Consider the following 22,546-nt stretch of genomic DNA (forward strand, 5'->3'; position numbering starts at 1 on the left):
GCAACTTGCTGCTTGTAATAAAGACTAAGTATTCGTCGATACGTAAGATGATGAGTTACCTTTGTATACTGTAGTACGTGACGTTATGAAAGGTGAAAGTTCACAACATTTCCAAACGTTGTTGTTCTTGTTATGAAAGTCTTGGGCTATATTGCTTTGTAAATGTTTTTATTTCTTTGCGTTCTTGTAGTTCTCTGATGATTATATATATATATATATATATATATATATATATATATATATATATATATATATATATATATATATATATATATATATATATATATATATATATAAAACAGTTTCGACTTCAACGTCAAAATCTTCAAAAAGTTTCGCGCATCACCATTATCTAGATTCTAGGGTGACGCCCCCTGGCCCCCACCACCCACGACCTCTGCATCATCTGATCTTTCTCCACCAGACAAGGTAGGGGATCCGAAGCGGCGAATCTTCTCAGGCGTAACGGTGGGCTGACAGGACCTGTCACATCCGCTATCTGAGACATCGTGGGAAGAAAGTACAGAGAGCTGCTTCTACATTAACTGAGCGTAGGTCATTACCTGAGTGATCACGTGGGAAGAGCTTATGAAATAACAAATATTCAGCGGTCAGGTGGGAATAGCGCTCTCCGGTCGCTGGTTCGTGTCCAGACAGCCCACTAGTTGATCCACCTTTATGAAAGCAAACGAGTCAGAGCAGGGCCACACGGCCTCTATGTGTACCGGTCTAGCAGGCGTCAACCACTCTAGGTGGGCTAAGCTCTAGAGTGAGGTGCCTGATGGTGAAACACACTCTTAGAGTAATTTGCACCTTGGTACCGGGGCTTAGTTTATAGTGAGTTGTATCCACGCCGCCTCTAATGAGTCAACCCAATGAGACCCACACTTTCATGACCTAAGAATCTTAATCAACGAAGGCCATCACAATTATCCTAAGATGGCTCTACTGGCTCAGGACAGCTGCAGCAACCAAGGGCAGCTCACCCAATTAAGGACAAGTCTACCGTCCAGGGCCAACTTTGTCAAATAAATGCAACTCTACCGACCAAGATTACCTCGAATAACCCCACCAACTTAAGGTATCTCTTCCCTCCTAAGGGCATCCAGACCAAAGAATGGTAGAGCGACCGACCGAGCGGGAGCAGAACGACCATCACTATATTGCCTTCACCTTGGTAATCATCCCATTCCCAGAGACGATGCTTCATCAGCGACTCACACTGCCTCCCCATGACCATCAGGCAGGCGGGTCACGTGCACTCAATACAGCCACGTTAAAAATGAAAAAAAAGAAAGAAAAGAACGTTCTTCGTCCTTCCTCATCACCTAGAACGAACCAGGAGCTCCGCCTACAGTGAAATAACTTTGCATATCTAAATCTCTTACGGGTGTCGGTTAAGCAAAGGACAAGCAAAGAAATGAAAGGAAATAAAGGAGAAAAAAAAGATTACAGAGGTGGAATAAGAATTCAAGTTACAATAAAAGGATATTAAGAAGAGGTTAAGAGGATAGAGGTCAAAATATATAGGGTGTGTCTGTGTTTTTACCCCTGGCTGAAGTGTTGCTTAAAGGAATGTTTGGGAGATAAAATAAAAACCTGGGAGGGAGGAGGGGGATGGTAAGGTATGAGTGGGTGAGAAAAAGAGAGGGTAGAGTATGTGTGAGTGAGGGAGAGAGAGGAGGAAGTAGGAAGAAATGAAAAAAAGGGGGAGGGAGAAATATAAAGAGAGAAGGGGAAAATGTGAAGAGAGAGAGAGAGAGAGAGAGAGAGAGAGAGAGAGAGAGAGAGAGAGAACAGGGAGATAACAAAAATATAGAATAATGGGAAAAATAGAAACACAAAATAAGCCAGTTGAGGAACACACACACAACTCTCTGTCAGTTGGCCCTAATCGGAGAGTCCCGGGGAAAGCTGACTAACTTTGCCAGATTTCAGACATTTCTACGATTTCCTGAATATGGATTAGCTGGGAGATTCATGTTCGTGGGCTTCAGGAATCGAACTTTACGAGTGACATATCAGTACTAAGGGTGGAGGTATGCTGGCTGCCTCTATGTGTTGATTAAAGGTGAACTAACTGAGGGGATATCTTTCTAGTAGAGAATAGTTGTAGCACTAATAATGGTTAAAGAACTGATGATATAAATGATTGTAATTATGGTGATAAAATTTTTGATATTAGAAGAAGAAGAAGAAGAAGAAGGACTGTACACTGTTATTTTATCCCGTGTTCCAGCCTCTCTTGTAGCCCCTATTTCAATCTTGCAGTAAACACCAATCTTGGCCACCAATCTCGAAGAAGGGAAAGAGTCTTTGTTAGTACACAAAGAGAGAAGGAGACATCAGGGGAGAACAACGCACCAATATCTCAACCACCAGTAATTGCTAAAACCAATGACCAAAAGAAAAATTTTAAATGGAGCCTTAATAAGAAACACTAAATAGTAACTCATTTAACTTTAGAGAGAAGATAAGTACGTCAGAGAAAGATAAAGTGAGGCTACTTATGAGATAGTCTTGGCTAGTACTGGGGTCATGGAGATAGTCTTGGCTAGTACTGGGGTCATGGAGATAGTCTTGGCTAGTACTGGGGTCATGGAGATAGTCTTGGCTAGTACTGGGGTCATGGAGATAGTCTATTAAATATGAGATAAGACAGAAAAATACTTAGCTGATGAGACTTTGAACTGTAGAAAGAATATAAACTTGTTTGTATTTATACTTTATATGACCTTGTGTGTAGGCAGCCATCAAACAGGGAGGTACTACTGCCTGGGAAGATATTGGAAGCATAATGTGTTGTCTATTGGTAGATCCTGCTGCCATATGGCATCCAAAAAATTGTGACCAAGTCCCAGGTTGCTGATCTGACTTTCTGCCTCATTTACACATAATTGCAGGGTTTAAATTGTTTCTCTTACTTTGACAACACAACATACATATATTGTTTCTCACTATTGATATTTTATTTTTTTACTTATTATTATTATTATTATTATTATTATTATTATTATTATTATTATTATTATTATCATTATTATTATTATTATTATTATTATTATTATCATCATTTCGCCCCCACGCCCTGATGTGGGTCATTGACCTGTGCTCTGGTGGGCTAATCCCGTAAAAAATAATAATAATAAAAAATACTAGTGGTTTTATTCTTCGAGGGAGACAGTGAAAGACTGAGTGTGTCAGACAATAGACAGAATGAGAAATAATGAATAGACGGGATGATAAGGAGAGAGACAGTGATAGGAAGAGAACGTGAGAGAGATATCCGAGGTGGCAACAGGAAATTCGCCCAGAGTAACCTTCCATCCGCCTGTGGTCCTGACTGCGGGGCGGGGCGGGGCGGGGCGGGGCGGGGCGGGGCAGCGCTGGGCGGCGACCAGATAGCCATAGGGGAAGTCACGCTGTGTACTGTAGGGCAGGCAACTGACTCAGATTCTTGGATATTGTGTTTACGACTTAAAATTCACGTCTCGGGTAAAGTCATTCCCTCAAAACCATAACTCAGAAAACTGTAAAATTATATATCAATATATACGCGACTATCAACAAGTATTTATATACATATGTACGGGTAGATACAGTATGGTGTTCATAACTCCTACTTCACCACCAACATTTACTGAAATCTATACACAGAGTTTAAACTTAAATATCGAAACCAATAAAAAATACTGGATTATTCATAACACGTTTTTGCCAGCAATATAAAATTTACACATTTACACGTTTGTTATCAGTGGTCGAGGTTAATTAAAAAGTAACATTCCCTAAGTCGTGTGTGGACTTCAACGTCTAGTATTGTACATAGTTATTAAACGTTGGTATATGGGACCTATTATTATTTATGGACATTTACTTGAGGCACCATCTTGGCTGCCACTTTTGAACACTTAAGGAAAAAGAACTTAAGAGTCAAATAGAATTATCCCTTTTGTGTGCATAATAAAATACTCAATTTATGGTAACTTTGTTGTTGCGTGATGTAAATGGTGTTTCTGGCATTTTACAGTTGTATTGATGATAGTTTGCACGCTAAACTTCTTCTATGTGATATTTCTTTTTTTGTGCGTTGTAACGTAAACACACACACACACACCTATATAACATAGTATCTATATCCCCTTCATTTACCTTAAAATCATATATCCATCAGTCTGATAGTCTGCGTTATACTGAAGGTTGTTCTCTCATACAATATATAATAAATTTTCTAACTCCCCTCACAGCTATTCAATATATTCCTCGTATTTTTCCCATTAAACTACTTCCCTAAGTTTCTTTTAAAGCTACAATTTACTTATCTTTATGGTCTCGTCAAATTTAACCTCATATATATAAGCTACTTTACTATATTTATGTATACTGTCTTTGAATCATTTATAAACCGTAACTCGAGACACATGAAAATTCTATTATTGTTTCGTGCTGAACAACAGTAAATAAAGAAAGAATCCTCTGTGGTAGTGACAAATGTGGAGGCGCTGGAGTGTTTAGCGGACATCTCAAGGCTGGTGTAGCCCTCGTTACGCCTACTGGCCTTGAGATTTATCGTCACACACACACACACACACACACACACACACACACACACACACACACACACACACACTCTCTCTCTCTCTCGAATAGATATATAAACCAAAAGACAAATAGACATATAGAACATATATATCGTTTGTGTTTATAGTGTTGCCAAAACACTATAAAGATTCCCTTAACAAATGTCAGGATGAATGTAAATAACTCACTTAACTGATGAACAAAATGGCCTCGAAATTGCACCTTGACTCGACTATAACTAAATGTGCTCTTATATTCCTAGTTGCAGAGAGAATCATTTTTGAGTGTGTGAACCCGGATGTTGCAATGTGTCGGCAAACGTTGGGGCTTCTGAGGACGAGAGAGAGAGAGAGAGAGAGAGAGAGAGAGAGAGAGAGAGAGAGAGAGAGAGAGAGAGAGAGAGACCATGGTGATTCCTACTCTAACTGGATAATTAAATCTCCCCAACTCAATCTGTTTTGGAAGGGAGTTTGGCCTGCCAGTTCTGACCTCTTCCCATTTTTTTTTGTATTCCTTCTGCATCGCCTCCATTTCTTCCTTCCCTTTATTATCTTCATCTTCATTCTTGTCTTTCCGTCTTATTATATTCTCCCTCACACTCATTCGTTCCCCCATCTCATCCTCTCCTTCCCCCCATTCATATACCTACCCGTTTTTTCTCTGCCTCCAGCAATTCGCTCTTTTTCTTAGTTAATCTATTGTTCCTCTCCTCCACATGCCCACTCACTCCCTCACTCCAGCCCTTTCATGTCTAGTGAGACGCTCTATCTCTTTCTCTCCTCTCCACACATCCTATAATCCTGTCTTATAGTCTCTCTCTCTCTCAGCCGCTTGGCCTCTTAACAATACCGACATCTTAAACTACCATCATTACCTCTCCTCCACACCTTCATTTTACCATACTTTCTACACCTCTCTTATCTGTCCTTTCCACTGTTCCGAACTAACCAAGTCTATCCTAACCTAACCTAACCTAACCTAAGCTAACCTAACCTAACCTAACCTCACCCAGTCTGATTCTAACCCAACCTAACTTAAACCATTCTAGCCTAACCCGACACACCTTAACATACACCTAAACTTAACCAATTGATCCTAAAGGAGTAATCATAAAAAAAAAAATTACGTGATATTTGGAGAATTTCCGTCCAGTAGAAAAAGAAGGAATTTGTTTGAGGAAATTTCCTTGGCGTATTATCTCCAAACTCTTTTTCCCCTTCCTTCTTGCTTGCATCTTGATGTCCTTATTAAACGCACTAATTCCTCACGGACAGGCCTCTTTGCTGTACTTGTTTACCCACTTCAAGAATGAATTGCCACTTTGCTTGCATTTCTTAGTCATCCTATTTTTGAAACTCCTCACTCACTTTCCTTTTGTTCTTATGTGCAGGTTTTTCCTTCACTTTCTACACTTTCACTTAAGTTCTTATGTGCTTCATCTTGCCTTTCGTTTATTCTATAGTATTCAGGTTCTTCGCCTTTCTCCTTAACTAACTTTTTGGTATTCTGACTTAGTAGCTTTTCAGTGGATTTTTTTTCATAATATATTTGGATTTTTTTTTGCACAGCTTTTCTGTTCATTTTCGTACTGATGTTCTTCCATGTTTCATAACACTACCGTTTCAAAATAATGTCGTTTCATAACATTGTCGCTTCATAACAATGTCGCCTCAACATTCTCGCCCCAGTTCTAACGGTAAAGAAAACAACATTTAATTTCTTATCCAACTTCCTCTGAGAGTTTTCCATCGCCTTTTCAACAACTAACTTTCAAAATATCCATCTTTCTGCTTTCTCTCACACTCCAAGCCTCTGACCACCTGGAGTAGAGGAATGACCTTCGTGTTGATATCAATTGATCGACCAAACATGAAATAAAAAACCTCTTTCAGTAACCCTGTAACCGTGGGTATTGCTTATCGTTAAACATATACAAATGGATCCCTTGTAATTTTATGTAATATATCTTCTCTGGAAGCTTTTATTATACTTGAGTATCTTTATCGACGAGGGAGAGTATCACCTTTTAGCCCAAAGAAGGACTGACTGAAATCATATTAATGTAATTCCTTTAGAGAAAAAGTAAGTTCCACAAGTTAAGATCATTATACCTTATTTTAACCTCAGGTACAGCCACACACAAAAGTCCTACCACCTCCCCTGCTGCTCCACGAACCCCGAGATTCAGACTTGTGAACCCAAAGCGATAGACACTGATGCATTTATCGGTCCATAAATGCCTTGGATTCCTGAAACTAAACCTCGAGGTTCCTGGTTCAGGAGGAGAGACAGAATTTTTGCGGGTAACTGTATAATGAGAAAAACACACTTCAAACGTAGTAAACATAGCAGCATGATATGATTATATCATCCCAGTAACCAAACTTCTCCAGCACACAGAAACACACAGGCCAAGTCAGTTTTAACGCCAACATTTTCAGTGGAGTTCCCAACTTGTCTAACGCTCTCTCCTCTCCCCGTCACGGCGCGTCTATTCTGATCATCCCGTACAATGAGTTTCTCCCATGGATCCATCCCCTCAGTCATTCCTGCCAGGTTCTTCAGAGACTAACCATTTTCAGCTGCGTCAGACAGCCCTTTGAAATCCAACTGTGATTGATTGTCTGATTGAGTCACTGAATGAGTGACCGATTGACTCACTCATTCTGTCACTCGCTGAAATAACTGTTTGGCACTCCAGCACTGATTCACTATGATCACTCTTGTTTTTCCTCTCTCGGAGGGCAACAAAGTGGAAGAAAATATTCCTGAAAACAATGACGCACACAATAAGGGCGACGACACCACATTCTGTATTCAAGAGGAGTTTTCCTTGCACCTTACAGCAGAGAAGAATGCTAATTTGGGGGGCTTTACCTTGTGCCTGTGTGCCCTACACTTGAAAAACTGCAGGTAATATTAGGAAAGAAAGGCGCGAGCCGGGAAAGTGTCCACTGTTGCCAGGTGTGAGGAATAAACGATGAGAAGCAGAGGAGCATGTTGGTGTTTACCTTTACCTGTGCAACTTTCACCTTGATTATTATTATCTTATTTCTTCACGTTTTCAGTAGAAGATTTATAATATAAATATTTACAATGACTATTTTCCCTAGGCATAAGAATCACCATCTTCATACGGATAAGATTCGTACCTTTTTCCTCCATTTCCACACACAACTTTCCACTTTCATTCAGCACTTTACACACTCCAAAGGGATCTTAATTTTCCCTCATAAAGATAGCGGGAGAGTTCCATTTACTGGCCGTCCTGATTTATGATCTTCTAATATTTCCCTGGGCTCTACTTAACGGCAAAGAGTCATAGTCGATCACAGACGCACAGGACTTACGGTATCATGCAGGCCAAATAACCTTAGAAGGAAATAATAAAATATTGGCGGAAATATTTCTCTTATATAGATGTTTCCTTTCAGTCGCCATATAAGGGGACGGAAGGATATAGGACATGCTCGAACCAGGGAACCCGATGATCAACATACAGTCTGTTCCCCCAATAATTACGCAGCCGAGTGATGATAAGCAAAAATTGATATGACGGTCGATTTGTCATTGGCTTCCACATTCTTAAATTGTACTCTCTCTCTCTCTTACTCTCTCTCTCTCTCTTTTCTCTATCTCTCTCTATTCTCTGTCTTCTCCATCTCTTTCCATTTTCTCCTATCATTTCTCCTTTCTCTCCTCTTCTCTCTCTCTCTCTCTCTCTCTCTCTCTCTCTCTCAATTTCCATCCTCCCTTCTCTCCTCCCTCATTCTCTGTCCTCACTTCCTATCTCCAACACTCTCCACCAACAATTTCCTTCCTTTACAACTACTCCTCTTCCACTTTCTTCCTACAACACACTCATCCTCCTCCAACACCATCCTTCTCCTCCAGTACTCTCCTCCTCCCCATCTTCCTCCCGTTCTAGTAACTTCCTCCCCCTCCTCTTCTTCCCTCCCTACCTCTCCGGGATCTGCACCATCACTGGCCACAAAACTTTCTCGCGATCAGTAAATTAATTTTTCTGATAATTTACGAGGCAACAAATAAACTTAGGTCAGATTATATTAAAGTTATTAGTACGGCAGGGACGGGACGCTTATGTATGTATGTATGTATGTATGTATGTATGTATGTATGTATGTATGTATGTATGTATGTATGCACGTATGTATGCATGTAAGTATATATGTATGCAGATCTATTGCTCTTTTCTGCCATGTTCTCACTGATAAGTTTGACCGTCTCTAACCTTGGCCTCTCACATATAGCGAATAGATTTTGGTGTTCTGAACTTCAATCGGTAATGGAAAATATTCCTTGAAGTTTTCATCAGAATATCTGAATCAATGCAAAAGTTATGCCAGACAAGACTAAAGTTTACACACACCAAGACGCCAGACCTTTAGTATATAGAGTGTGTACGTTTGTTTAGATCTTTTAAATAACACATAAAAGATATATAAGTCTCCCTAAACTACAGAGGATAAAATCTTGGCCTAAAGTTATGAATTATTTTAGTTACAGATGAACAAAAGTCAAAGTTATACTCCAAGAAAACACAATGATAACACTGTACAGGTGAGAGAAATAACTTATATCACCATTAATGATCATTTGACACTGAAATGTCTCTGGAGTCAATATTCCCTCACAACTTAGGATCAATTACAGCTATTTATAACAAGTGCCAACCAGCACCTCACACACAGCAGGATTCAATGGCTCTGTTATAATTATTTACTGCCTATTATTTTCCCAGCGGTCTTATTCAACCAATCCTGAAGCGGAGGATTTGACAGAGGAGTTTGTCTACTGTACCTCATATCATTTTAGTAACGAGAGACAGACAGACAGAGACACACAGACAGACAGACAGACAGACATAAAGAGAGTTCGAGAGAGAATAGAGAGAGGGAACACAGGGAAAAGGAGAGAGAGAGAGAGAGAGAAAGAGAGAACATGAGAGGATCATTAATCGTACAAGTTAATATTATTACTCAACATTATAACATTATCGCCTGGCATTTAATAATATATATCAGACCAGAAGGATGGCACGTGCGAGGTGTAAACTATTCCTTTTGAAATGTCACTCGTGAATAATGACTCTTAAATGAGTTAAAGTTCTGATTTATAGGAAAAGGTCGCCATTAATGTAGTACATCCTGAAAACTAAATTGCTATCGATAAATACAAAGTGGCTAGCATTTTTGTGAGGAAATTGTATTCCACTAGTTGATTTTGCTTGGCCAATTAAGAGAAATTACTTTACCCCTCGCTTTTGGAATTAACTGTAAACGCATCGTGTCCTAACTAGTAAAACAAAACAGACTAAACATTGCTGTATTCTTAGCTGGCGCGGTTAGCTGTGAACGCATTCCATTCTAACCACTGATTCTAAGTAGAAAATCTCTGAATTATTATCACACACCTAAAATATATTCATAAACTGGTATTAACTCTCACGCTTGCAGTACACGCTCAGGTTAAATGGAGTTACACCTACATTCTTGAGTGTCAGGTTGATGAGGGGAAGTCCACCTGTATTTTAAGGTATACATAATTCCTTCGATCTGTTTTAGGAATTTCAGTGATATGTTTTGGGGAAATTATTTAAGAGAAGGTGAATTTTATAGCTGATTAGTTCAGAGAGAAGTGACAAGGGGTTGACAATCGCCTCACTCTGAAAATCGTTCTCACTTTAAACAACACTCTGAATGTCTTTCTCACTTTACTTTACCTTTGAATATCTCTCACTCTATATAACTAAATGTATCTCTCACTCTGTCTATCTGTTTATACACACACACACACTCACACATATATATATCACTCTGTATATACGTCTCTTTCACTCTGACTCTCTCTCTCTCTCTCTCTCACAGTGTGGCCTTTTCTTGAGACTCCAGCCCTGAATCTTACACAATCTGAACGCGTCACATTGAACATTGAGGCGAAGTCTCCCAGCGTGGAATTACAAAATGTTTTCTCCTAAACCTAACAAAATAAGATAGAAAATGAGAAAAACAGAGAGACGGAGAGAGAGGGATAAAGGTACAGATGGCAAGGAGTAGATTGTTTAAGATTTTCACTTTATCATGGGTGACAAAGTTACATAATTAGTACGGAAAGTTAGTTGAGGAATGTGGTGGTCAGTGCCACATGGGGATCAACTTCTTGGCAACCCGTGTTTATAATAATCAGGTTCAGTCACGATCGCTGCCTCATGACAGCACTTAGAGATCAATGACCCGATTCTCAGAGATCTGCAGGTCGTTTTCCCACTAAGTGAGAATCAGACTACAATATATCAAGAGAAAAAAATCTCAGTGCATATATATATATATATACAGTACATACAGTATGCATGTGTGTGTGGCAGACTTCGTGGAGTTAACTGGTTGTGTTAAAATACTGTAGTTACAGTGTATAGGGCAAATCCTGAAATTTCGACAAGTGGTAATGAATGCGAGGCATCGCCGTAGAAGACAGTTGGCGATATGTATGGAGCAGATCCTACAGTTAATTGACTGTGTTGAAACAGAAGTGTTGCGATAAATTACCCGGTAAAGACCGATTACCATCACCGTCACACACCGAGAGCCTCATCACTGCCGCCATTATGCACATGGTGAATAACGAAGGAGAAAAAGACAGTGAGTAAACAATAATAAAGGTAGAGGAGAGAGGGCCAAGGTATGATCGGCGTGGGGCCCGCCGCCGCCTCCCCTCTCAGTGCGGCTCTTGACTCGGTGCAGAGAGGAAGTCGGTGCCTTGCTCCTCAACCTCGCGCGGCCCAACACCCCACGTACACACACTCCGCGTCGCTCACTCTCGCTCGACACATATTGACTAATCTACTCTAACGCGATTTATTATGCCTTTCGTGATATCTAAGCACTGTGAGGAAAAAACGAAATATAAATATATATAAAAAAGAGGTGCTTTAAGGCATTGTGACTGCCGGATGTGATTACCTTACACAACCTACACACACAGGCTTATAAAAGATTGTTGAAAAAGAACATTAATTCATAAGACGTGGTAATAAAAAGGCAGCTCGAAGGTTTTATTTTTTGTCGACGCATGTCTCTGTAGAGGTGAGAACATACTGAGTGAAGGTGAGGTAGAGGTGTCGGCTATACACCCAGCACTTGTATGTGTTCCTTCGTCGAGTAGTCACCGTGGATTGTGCAACTCTACCGCCCGAGCTAGTGTACAGTAAGTGAGTATACGATATCCAACACTGATTTACCTTCTAGGCTCTCATTGGGAACGCCAATCATACAACCCACTATGTTGTATGAGCTCAATGGGGGGTGACAAAAGTGGAGGCATCATAGAAGTATAATTCCCTATTTAAAGGATGCGGGGAAGGGGGAGCAACGAAGGAAGATGGCTGTACATATATCACCTTACGGCTGTCAAGACCAAATTGGTGTAGGGTTACCTCTTAATAAACACCGCTTCCATATTAATAATCTCCCCCTTCAATAGTTCATTATAACTCCCTCGCTATACTAGTAAGAACTTGGTGGTGTGTTGGAATGTTATATGACACACATCTCGCTTATATTACGGGAATGTTGGGGCTAGAAACTTAACTTCATCAGAGAACTTGTTACAGCAGTGAAGTTAGGTTCACCAACTTCTCTCTCTCTCTCTCTCTCTCTCTCTCTCTCTCTCTCGGTTTCCCACACATTATTGTTATTACCTGGAGGTATCTTTCTAGTACGTGTGGATGTGCGTGTGGGTTTGTATTTTAACGTGTGTATGTGCGTGTGTGTACGTTGTGTGTCTGTGTTTTTCTGTGTTCATGTGTGTGTGTGTGTGTCTGTGTATGCTTCCTGGTGTGTGCACCTTTCCGCTGTTATACCTCTACACTAACCTACATACAGGTCTGCCCTTCACACATCCTCGTTTGAGAGTGTCTGTATGTAGGCATGTGTGCGTTCTCTCGGATGTATTCTTGCTCTATATATCTATTCACTAACATACATACACACATACATACATACATACATACATACATACATACATACATACACATCTTGCTACATCCTCGACATTACTAAAATATTTATGAATTTCACGAAATAATTTAAACATTTTCATTAGTTTTACACGGCAATATATACTGGATGGCTTTAAACAATTTGCTGAGACCAATCTAGACAGACTAGGTCAGGCTACACAGCAGAAGGCTCTCCGCACCCTCCACTCTCTCTAGCGTCAAAGCCGACAGGAAAAAATAACGATGAAAAACACTAACATGGAATTTTTTTAGGAAAGGACGTATTGGAAGACGTACGACTAGAAATACTACTTCCTATCACACAGGTACACGGAACATGCTCAGTAGAAAAGGCAGGTGAACAGGAGTTAATATCTTGGACGATTGGATATACCTCGTACTGTATTCTAACCCACAACAGTTCAATCTAACCAGCTATTGTTGTTAGAATTTATTATAACAGGTATACAATTCTGCTCGTATTCGTAATTATTCTTCTCTGTCTATCACTCTCGTTCTTATAAGTCAATACCTCATCAAACAGCCAACATAAACTGTGTCTCAGAGCTTCACTATACGAAATCTTAGTCCACACTTCCACAGCTGGTCTCTTTACCTTGGCTCCCTGACACTGTTATATGCATATAGTTCTTACAAACTCTCAAGTTATATTAGACTAATAATGCCTATTATAAAAGATCATTTACACATTTTATTTTTTCTTGGTCATGTAAATATTCATCAAGAAATAGCTCCCTATCATTGCACCTAATCGTGCTTAACAATAAACACAGATTACGGAGACTAACAGACATAACCATTATAATGATCTGATATAATATTGCAGCATAAATAACCTTATAGTTACTTTTCTTCCTGTAAATCATCATAGAAAATGCGTAGAAACTAACTGAGCAGAAACCTATCATAAATCATTGGCCTTCTCGACGCTGCAGTGTATGAAAATGAATTCCGTAGGCCTGAAGAACCTTTACGGCTTGTAGGTATACCGCACAATTTAAACTAAACCTGTTTTAGGTACACAAACAGGCAGTTTGGCCGACACTACACTCAACCATCTTCACTTTGCCCAACTGCAAAGTTAGGTACTCAGTCACAGCTGGGTGAACTAGGGGTGCCCCGAGGGTGAACCAACCATACATCCAAAAACTTCAAGACATTTGTTTACCCAGAAACTTCTTTAATGTAAACTTCCCAGGATTGACAACTAGAATGTTTCACTAGTACGTGTATATTTTCTGCCCATAGGCGGAAAACAGAATCGACACATTCAAGAGGACGCAGTCATGTGCTTGCAAATTCCAGTAAAAAAAAGAAAAACAAAAATGAAGAGCCTCTGCTGAACAAGACAACGTTGGAGAATAATTCGTGCCTGCCAGGGATCACCATAGTTTATGACGATACGTTAAATTTGAAAAGCAAAACACGAGAGGTAACAGCGACTTACGCAGTTAGCGGAGACGTAAGACTCCTGAACAAGTACTAACACAATGATAACTGATACATGAAACTTACTTGGACTGAAGTGTGGTGTGTTACGGGGTCTCGAGGAGCTGTTAACTTTCACTTACCTGGAAAAAAAATATTAACCTTTTACTCCTATAAGATTTTTCTTAAAGGTTCAGGAGAAAGTCGTCACTTATACCAATGATATATAGAGGAAGGAACTCAAGGATGTGTCTGTTTTAAAGTAAAAATGCTTATTAGGTGGGAGAGGATTAAATAATGACTATGAACCTACAGTAGTACCTACAGAAGAGTTCTTACGAAACAGCAACAGTTTGTGGGACTATGGCGATTGGTGATTCTAAATATATTTCATATTCCTACATTTTTCTTTCTCTCTTAGTAGATGAGCATCTATGCATCCCAACAAACAAGTCTGAAAAGATCCCCCTCCCCCAAAATAAAATATTTAAGGTGGCGACCCTCTCCTACATTTTTACTGACTTTGGTACTCTTCAATTAGCAGGAACAACCATAATGAAGGATACTGCCATCTCTCAACAAGGATTATTAATGCTCTTCGATATAACAGCGAAGTACAAGAAGTCATCAATGTGAGAACCGGTAAAAGTAACTCACTGACTCACGACAATATTCAGGCGCTGTGACTCTTATTCATTAGATTCGGAATATATTTCGACATTTTCTCTCAAACGAATTGATGCCAAATACTTGTATGTCCTTTTATTCTCATTTCTCCTCATAGTCCTGTGTGTGTGTGTGTGTGTGTGTGTGACAACATGTTGGCCAGAAGATTTCGACTCCACAATCTCATCGAGGATTCGAGTCCTGAGAGGGGCACAATGGTGCAATTTTTTACAAATAAACTCACGTTTTGTGTTTCTGGTGCAGTATATATATATATATATATATATATATATATATATATATATATATATATATATATATATATATATATATATATATATATATATATATATATATATTTGTTACTTTATGAATGAAAGATTATCTTCATTTATCAAAACATTGCACGCGACGACTATTTTTTTTTTCTCGGGAAACAAAAATAAACCCCCTGAATACCGTGTTTTCTTCTCGGATATAAATTCGAAAGAAAATGCCGAGTAAACCTTGTCAATGCGACACTTCAAAGACGTTAGCAATATCGATAACCTGTAGAGATCTCAATGGCAGTCTTGTTCGACACGCAAATCCTTTTCACTTTTCACAAGATTGAGAAATGTAAACTTTGCCTTCGCGTAGTGACGGGGAAGAGTAGTGCAATATTCACGATAATTACAGATCCTCTTTTCCTTCTCCGTGTTTCAGGTTGATTTAGTAGTCTTAGCCATAACAATACCCGTCTGCTTTGGGTGTCTGTGTTGAATCCATTTGCCTGCCGCCATTTGTTCGAGGAATGAGTCTGTTTGAGTCCGTGTGGAAGACATTTGCCTGTTGGATGAGTTTGTTTGAGTCCGTTTGGAGAACATCTGTCTGAAGGATAAGTCAATGTGGACGGAAACTGTCTGTTGGTTAAACTTTTCGGTAGTATAATAAAAACATCTTCCCCACACCTGGTCTAAGGATCAAGCATTTACTAATAGGAATGTGGCCCTTGTTGTCTTCAAGCGTTCAGATAACAGATTAACTAAATGACATACACACACACACACACACACACACACACACACACACACACACACACACACACACGTCGTTTATTTTACGATCATAAAAAAATATATGACATTCTTTGTAGCCTTTGCATGTTAAAAGTGTTCGTATTTCTGCACTTCAGTCAATTTGCTTAAAGACATTCATAAGGATTTCTGTTAATAAAAAAAAGGGCACGTTCAAGTAATTTACATATTTTAGGATTTAAATTACTAATGCTCATGCAGCTTGATAGCCTATAAATATATTCCTATATGCTAGAAATATTTTTCCTCTATCTTTTTTATATCTACGGAAGGAGCATATAACGTTATCCATGTCCGTCATTACGTCCGTTTCTAGGTCATATATACTTGCACTTCAACAGCTAACATCTTTAAGAGCGTAACTTGATAGCTATTACACAAGTCTATTTATAATGTACAGTTATAATAGGTATGTCTTAATCTCTAGATGAACTTTGGTGTAAAAGAACCTACATCACAGGTCCCTAAAGCTTTATTTTACTTAATATTTCACTGCAGTTATGGTCACTGTTGACCCTATAAATTCTGGTAATGGCAAGTGAGTTTCCCGATCAGTAATTTAATGAGTCCAAGGATATAAATTAAATCAATGTCCAATATTAGATTACTGATATGTTGGTCAAGGTCGATAATTAGAGTTCACCTGAAGTATTTATTACAGGTGTGTGTTCTTGTTCACCCTTCTGTGTTATTACCGAAGTATGCAATTTCCCTCTATTGCTTAAAGGCATAATAAACACCTTTTCTTTAACATTTATGAACTGTAATAATTACCGTCTCTGTAATCTATTAAAAGTTTATGTTGTACAGTAAGTAATAGCTGTAAATAGCAAATTCCTTGAGACTTAAACCAACGGGAATAAGTTAGTGTTTGATGAAAAGGTGTTGTGGGGGGGGGGGTCTGGAAGGAGGTGAGTGAGATGAAGGGAAAATTGGGAAAGGTTTAAGACATAAAGTGAACCTATATTAAAGGGAGAATTCCCTATCGGCTTCTCCTGTTACGTCGTCACTCAGGGTCAAGACGTGTCTAGCCAAAAGGTGTTCGGCTGAATTCCTTAGCATATAAAATTCCACGAGTCAATTTATCCCGGAATAAATCCTCAGTACAGAATTTCCACTTGTCAAAAAATCCCACATGAGAAAATACCACAGATTCCCACTTGACAAAATCCCTCTTCCCTCCCATCCCTCCCCCTCACCCTCCTCCATCCCCCTCACTCCCCTTCCCCCAATCCCCTGAAAATCTACCCCTTAACTATTCCAATACGAGATTAATCCCATCAGACAAAATCCCTTCTCTGGAAATCCCACCAAATGATTTCACGGTGGGGAAAAAAAAATATATCCCATCACAACCATCACAGCACGAACAAATTCCCACCATCTCAAGCTGTTTTTTTTCCTACGTGGGAGTTTAGGTAAGATTGATTGATTTTTTATTAAAGATACCTTGAAGATATTGTAGTATAGATAGATAGATAGATAGATAGATGAAAAACTTTATCAATCTATCTATCTATCTATCATAGGGAATAGACTAAATAAAACGATATAAATAATGAAAGAGTGATGAAGAAAATAAGCAATAGTGTTTACTTGTTTACTCATAGACGAGTCATTTAGATTATTACAAAGATGTGGACCTCAAGATGAGTAGTCGATGTTTACGAACTCTGGCAGTGAAGAGAACTTTAAACAACGTCATTAGGGGTGTATTGATTATTCACTCCTCGTTCCATTCTAGTGTTTGTTAGTTGAATGTAAATAATGTCTTTGTGAATGATTATATCAATGATGGTTGTTAAAATTATTGATTGATGTGTGATGATCCTGGTAGTTGATGTACGTAGGTTATGTTACAACAACAAAATATACAACAGAAACACCAAAGAAACATTACGTGACAACAATAACAACAACAAAGTAACACAACATAAACAGTAACAACAACACAACACAAAATTAGCAGTAACGAAAATAACAACTTAACAGCAATAACAGCAATAACAATACGGTGTTCACTATCACTGTGTTCTTTCCTCTCTTACAAACTCTTCCACTAACTTAAAAGAAAAACTGCGAATGATTTATTGAGTTCCATATTCTTTTTACATTTTTCATTGTTTTTTTTTGTTTCAGTTTTCCCGCACTAGTTTATCGGCACAGTCTAATGAAGGAAGTGCAACAAGTGCTTCAGGCTAGCGAACTTTTATTGACGAAAATGACATAGGTTTCTGTGTAGTGAACCTGCTTCGGTCAGCACTACCTTTAATACTGTGCGTGACGTGAGAGAGAGAGAGAGAGAGAGAGAGAGAGAGAGAGAGAGAGAGAGAGAGAGAGAGAGAGAGAGAGAGGAGATAGATAGATAGACAGATATATAGATAGAGAAATAGAGAGAAATATAGAAAGAGAGAAAGAAAAATAGAGAAACGAGATGATCACCGAGTCTGTCGTTCTGTCATTACTTATTTAAGTCTCGGAAATTAGGATTCTTTTTATCATCTCACTTGTTTTCTCTCTCTGTTTCTCTCTCTTTATCTCTCTGTTTCTCTCCCTTTATCTGTCTGTTTCTCTCTCTTTCTCTCTCTGTTTCTCTCTCTATCTGTCTGTTTCTGTCTCATGCTATCGCTGGTATTTGGACAGGAATGTTAACTTAACTGAAGATGTTATATTTTGAGGGACAAAGTTAATTAATTATTCATGAACTGTTGTGTATCTCGATTTGTTTTTCTCTCTGATTCCCCAAGTTTCTTCTTCTCCTTCCTCCTCATTCCTCTCTTTTCTCCATATCTTCTAGTTATCTCTATCTCTCTTTCAATTTCATCCATTATCTGTCTCTCTAGCTTCTTTCTCAACACAATATTCCCTTACCATTTAATTATATTGTTACACACAACATATGTTTCAAATCAACGTCTCTCACACACACACACACACACACACACACACACACACACACACACACACACACACACACACACACACACACACACACACATAATTATATTGTTCCCGTGCAGTGTTTACAAAGTCCCTTTATGTTTGTGTTTACTCTGTGCCCGTTAACGAGTTTATACATACATACAAAACATCGTTATGTACTTTGTAATATTCTGCAGGAAACTGTATTCTTTTATATGTCTACTGTAACTTAAACATATAAACAGGGTTGTGAAAATAAGTGTTTATTAGAAATTTCTTATGGAAAATTACTGATATAGGGAAGTAAATAGTTATATACAGGAAATAATGGAGAATATATATAATGGTGTTTTGAACCTGTAAACTTCCTCAAGAGATTTTTTTAAACACAACGAGGAAACTTGTAATTTATGCGCATAATAATAACATCGTCTTAAGAATAAATATTTATGTTGGAGTGTATATAATCCCAAATTAATATATATAATTTATAGGCAATCCGTTGATAAAAGATAAAGAATTATGTGCAAGGAGAGGATGAAAAGTGACTAAAATTGAAACGAATATATTTCACGACAGAATAAACTTTCCGACGAACAAATAAAGTTCAGACCGAACACGAACCCTCATTATGGATTCACAAAGTTAAGTGAGAATTGATGAGAAGTGGAGCTCCAGAGGTCAGGTGGAGACAATGTGCGGGAGAATATGGTGGAGATGGTGTGTGAGGGAGAACGTGGTGGAGATGGTGCGTGAGGGAGAACATGGTGGAGGTGGAGTGTGAGGGAGAATAGGAGGCTGGAAAGGTTGTTTGGATAGATGGACAGACTGATATAAAATGTGTTTATACTTTAGACACACACACACACACACACACACACACACACACACACACACACACACACACACACACACACACACACGCTACTGGGTCACAAGGTAACACTTACAAACTACCACATTCCTTCACCCAAGTATTGTCAAGTTGACTTCTCTATATACCATACGAGGACTGAGTGACACACGCATACTGAATTCCAATACTCTCTCTCTCTCTCTCTCTCTCTGCGGCAGGTGTAGAAACAGAGCCCCGTGATAGAGAGATAAATTCCTTGGGTACGGCGACTATTTTCTCGACTTAAACATCGCATTTGAATTTCGTTTGTGCATTGTGCTATCAGTGTAAGATCTATTAAATTAGCAGATGGCAATTTAGATGAGGGTAATGTATTCTTTTGAGTGTAGTGATAAGCGGTCTCCAGACCTCGTACTAATAAACAGTGTAGATATGTATACACGGTTGCAACTCTCAAACACAAAGGTATACATACATACATACATACATATATACAGACTTGTATTTAATTTTTGCCTATGTGTATATTTATCTTTCAGCAGATGTATTTATTCCTCAGAGTTCACGTAATTCATATATTTATTCAATGAACTTTTCACTTGTGTATTTACCCACTTTCTCAGTTATTTACCCATACAGTTCACGCCAGTTATTTTATCTTCCTCTCTTTTGTCGGTAAATGCTGACTATCTCAGTGTATTTTGTTACTAAGTTCCACGTTTACTAAAGTGTATTTCGTCCACTATTAACAGGAGTAACTTTTATATTTTATCAGTGGGGAAAGTATTCACATCTATTAAGGCCAAAGAAGATAATAATAATAATAATAATAATAATAATAATAATAATAATAATAATAATAATAATAATAATAATAATAATAATAATAATAATAATAAAAATAATAATAAAAATAAAAATAAAAATAAAAATAAAAATAATAATAATAATCCTGTAAGTAAAAATAAAATATATATATATATTCACAAATAAAAATAAAATCCTTCCTTCTACTTGACCTACTGATACAATTTGCTTTTGAATATGAGAGTGTCTGTGTAAGTGAGGTAAGTGGGAGAAGAGGAAGATGAGACTAAGAGTGAAGTGGACGGAGAGACAGAGACAACGTGGGCCAGAGGAGGAGGAGAGGGTGAGAGTGGAGTGACGTCTGGCGTTATATAAAAGGTAGAATAACACAGCCGAAGCTCTATATGATCCAGTGACCTACTCTGTTATATAATAGACAGATAGATAGATAGATAGATAGATAGATAGATAGATAGAATTATTTACTTATTTCACATCCATTTCTTGTCCCCCTGTAATTATAACTAGACTGCACATAACGGTATCGTCAGTTCCGTCCATAAAGTTTATTTTTTTCTAATCATTGACCTTGACCTTTGAACTTAAATTACAGCCATATTTAAATATTCACGGTAAATATGGAAATATTAATCTTACCACGTATGATAAATGTAGCTCTCTCTCTCTCTCTCTCTCTCTGGCCCCGAGTCATGCAGGTCAAATACGTAGTTGGTTTACTTATTTACGAGGCTGGGTACTTTGAGAGAGAGGTTAACTGATCTATCTACGCTAACGCTGCTCCACCCTAAGTAACAGTAGTGGTTAAACGTGATGGTTGTATATATCAACTTTATACAAAACTGTTTCTTTGTATATATCAACTTTATACAAAACTGTTTCTTTGTATATATCAACTTTATACAAAACTGTTTTGTTGTATATATCAACTTTATACAAAACTGTTTCTTTGTATATATCAACTTTATACAAAACTGTTTCTTTGTATATATCAACTTTATACAAAACTGTTTCTTTGTTTATATCAACTTTATACAAAACTGTTTCTTTTTATGAATTCTTGATGTTCTTATCAGTACAAGGCTCTATAGTTTTCACGATATATTTACATTAATATAACTTATCATTAACGTATCTCAATATCTACTTAAACTAAGATTATTCTAATGTTTCCCTGTAACTTGGTAGCAAATGATCATGTTCTTACAGTCTAATTTACACAATATTTTTTTTCTGAAATATCTGAGGGTGTGTTTGGCTCTAATAATCTACTCGAGTACACAGTTTCCCGTCAGTAGCAATTTATAAGCATCGTAGCTACCAGGAACTCTTGAGCAATACACTACCTTTGATAAGTCTGCCCCAAAGTTTGATATATTACGGTTATAATAATCAGTTGCATTATGCCAAGGTTCGGGATTAATCGTTTATATTAAGGGTAGAGTAAGACTATAATCCGCCGTGTGATAATCAAGTTAGAGTATTATATTATTCACGTGATGGAAAATCTCAGTACTGACTAACACCTCCATGACGCTGTACACAATATACCACCTGGATGACCAACTGAGATTAATGATACGTCGGGCCATACACTATTCATACATCACCACTCACGAGCCAGAGACCCCTATTTGGGCTATTCTGGGGCTCCTCGGACATCGATATTTGAGTCTTTCCGTGAGAAGTACTTGTGGTGGAACAGGATGAGGCTTCCATTCCTGTGTATTGAGCCTGGGTGTCACTATAACGGAGTAGTGGGTGTAGATAGTGGTGGGTCACGGGGGTAGGTGGTGGTGGTGGGTCACGGGTGTAAGTGGTGGTAGTGGGTCGCGGGTGGTGGTGGTGGGTCACGGGTGTAAGTGGTGGTGGTGGGTCACGGGTGTAGGTGGTGGTGGTGGTCGTGGGTGGTGGTGGTGGGGTGTGGTGGTGGTGGTGGGTCATGGGTAAAGTGGTGGTAGGGTCGCGGGTGGTGGTGGTGGGGTGGTGGTGGGTCACGGTGGGTGTGGTGGTGGTGGGTCGTCAGTGGTGGTGGGGTCACGGGTGGGTGGTAGGGTGGGTGTAAGTGGTAAGTGGTGGTAGGGGTCATGGGTGGTGGTGGTGGTGGGTCACGGGTGTAAGTGGTGGTGGTGATGGGTCGCGGGTGTTGGTAGT

The 22,546-nt window shown here is 38.7% G+C and overlaps 1 protein-coding gene across 2 annotated transcripts in view; it reads left to right on the forward strand.

Moving 5' to 3' along the window:
* Window positions 1-11,331: 11,331 nt before the first annotated feature.
* Window positions 11,332-22,546, forward strand: part of LOC121859967 (protein turtle homolog A-like) — a 227,591-nt gene continuing 216,376 nt past the window's right edge. The window contains exon 1 of one of the 2 annotated variants that reach the window (XM_042356926.1): window positions 11,332-11,809. The gene's annotated coding sequence lies outside the window, so the exon portion shown is untranslated. The remainder of the gene's footprint in view (window positions 11,810-22,546) is intronic. The other variant, XM_042356937.1, reaches the window with a different exon arrangement.

The sequence above is a fragment of the Homarus americanus genome, unplaced genomic scaffold, assembly GCF_018991925.1.
Source record: "Homarus americanus isolate GMGI-L3 unplaced genomic scaffold, GMGI_Hamer_2.0 scaffold24758, whole genome shotgun sequence".
Classification (NCBI taxonomy): domain Eukaryota; kingdom Metazoa; phylum Arthropoda; class Malacostraca; order Decapoda; family Nephropidae; genus Homarus; species Homarus americanus.